The sequence below is a fragment of the Electrophorus electricus genome, chromosome 1, assembly GCF_041902795.1.
Source record: "Electrophorus electricus isolate QZ-2024a chromosome 1, ASM4190279v1, whole genome shotgun sequence".
Classification (NCBI taxonomy): Eukaryota; Metazoa; Chordata; class Actinopteri; order Gymnotiformes; family Gymnotidae; genus Electrophorus; species Electrophorus electricus.
The window spans coordinates 11,781,196-11,783,720 of NC_137497.1; positions in this window are offsets into that span (position 1 = coordinate 11,781,196).

Below are 2,525 nucleotides of genomic sequence, written 5' to 3' on the forward strand. Positions count from 1 at the left end.
TGTTTGTGTTCATAATGTGAAACTTGTGTGGTGTGTTTGCCTGAGATCTGGCTCTTTTTGGAAAATGATGGTTTTGGTCTTTTTCAGGATTTTTTTACTTGGGTGTTTAATCATTTCATTTCAAATGCCATCAGACCCACTTGGTTTTTTTGGTTTTAAGAGTAGAAATTTGATTTCTAAGTTCCTGCTCAGTAATGGGTGAGTCCAAGGGATTCTAGAAGTCCTTTATTCGTAGTTCTAATATATTAAATTTTTCAGTTATATGCTTTTGTTCAGGTCTTGTATTTTTGAGTCATTGATTATAAAGTGATTTAACATGTGTTATCCAATATGTGTTTTGAAAAGCCAATTCTTCTTATTTAGATTTATTAAAAGTGTTCAAGAAATGTGTCTAAAAGTGTTTGAATTTCTTGAGAGTTGATTGCTTTCTGGAACTCCTCTGTGCTGTTTTGGGCCCATCTGTATCGTCTCCTGGTATTAAACAGCTGACTGGTCAGTGTGGGTGCAGCACTGCTAGTCTCTGTCCTATTAATGAACAGTGATTTGGCTGTGATCAGACAGAGGGGTTAGTAGCTTTACAGTGAATGTACTGAGAGAGAATGTACTGTTATCATGTAATCCACTGTATTGCCAAGAGGTGAGCAAAAGGTGGATCTCCCCAAAGAGTCGCCTCATAAGCTACTGTTGACAATGTACAGACCCAGATTTTGACAGAGCTGCAGGAGGTCTTTTCCATTCCTGTTTACCTGTGTGTCAGAATGATATCAGGAAAGAAATGTTTCCTTGTATTAACAGCCCTGTGGACCTCGAGAAATGTGTACTTTGAAAATGATCAGAACATTCTTGGAAAATACAAAACATGCAAAAGGGGTTCAGGTGGAAGAGGACTTTCCAGATCTGGCAGGTTTTATACAGTCTTTTCAGTGTTTGAGAAGCAATTTATAGGAGGAAGGTTTTACTGATCTAAACCCGCAGCTTAACAATAACAGTAATAAGATTGCTTAATTTTTGTGTCACTTTTTTGTTTAGATTTAATGTTCATTTTCAAAATGAGTGTGTGCGGTGTGGCAACACTTAATGGGGCCAGGGATGTGAATAAAAGAACACAGTTTTTTCAGTTAATCAAATTTAAAGGAAATGATGTAGATTTTGCTCAAGAAACTCATAGTGATAGACAGAATGAAGCAGACTGGCTGAGAGAGTGAGAAGGTAAAGCCTTCCTTAGTCACAATAGCACCATGTCTGGGGGTGTGGCTGTGTCATGTCAGGGGGCGTGGCTGTGTCATGTCTGGGGGCGTGGCTCTGCCCCTTCCCAACAGCTGGGTTCCACAATTTGTAATGGAGGATATTGAGGCTCTTAAAGTAAAAAAGAAAAAAAAAAAACTAGCCGACCTGCTTGGGGTAAAGGTACAGGGGGCTCTGGTGTGTTCTCCTTTTCAGAACGTGACACAGATGTACTCTGTTGTGGAATTTTGAACAAACAGCAAGTCAGACGTGATTAAGAGAGTAATTTAATAAGAAAAAGAATAAAATAAATGTTTGGCTCTCCTCAGGTAGGGAGCCCCGAGTATACAAAACCGTGGCTAGTTATACTACTCCTGTGCTGTCTTTAACCAATCATCTTTTCTTAAGCATCTCTTCTTTCCTTTGTTGCTGTGGCTATAAGCCAATCAGCTCTCGGCTTGGTTTTTTCCACAAACCAACCCAAACTGACTCCAAACAGTTTGGGTTGTGTGTCAAGTTGACCTTGATGTTAACAGTTCCTGATACATGTTCAACTTAATCAGCAACAGGCGGATACAAATGTGCAAACAGCATTATTAATTTACGAGCAAAAGGATCAGTGTGATTTTATATGAATCACATAATACATAGTTTCGTAACATTTTCCATCACAACTCTCTGTCCAAGTTTTTCTTTGGTTTAGAGCATAAACATGGTCAGAGCAGATGGATACATGCCTTGAAGTCTGGTACTGTACTCTCAGATCCTGTGGAGATTCGTAGAAGAGCAGCACAGTTCTAAACTAGGCTGTATACCAGTGACTATAGATCATACCAAGAGATGGAAAATATTGACTTAGATGGTTCTCCTCAGGTAGAAGAAGAGGCTGGAGAGAGAGAGAGAGAGAGAGAGAGAGAGAGAGAGAGAGAGAAAGAAAGAGAGAGAGAGAAAGAGAGAGAGAGAGAGAGAGAGAGAGAGCCGTACGGGACTACGGATGTAGGGAGAGAGAGGGAGGGGACCAGGACTCCAGATGGAGAAGTGGAGACTCTCTCCCTCCATTCAGAGTCTGTCACAGTGTGGCCCTCCTTCTCTCTCTCTCTCTCTCTCTCTCCCTCCATCAGGAGTCTGGGTCCCCATGTGCATCTCCCTCTCTCTTGCCAAAGCTTTGATAAAGACATTAACACTAACAGCAGATGACAACAACAATATTATAACCGCTTACAATATTAGTAACAACAACAATAATAATAGAACTACAACACACCCAATACCAATACCAATAATAATACCAATAATACCAA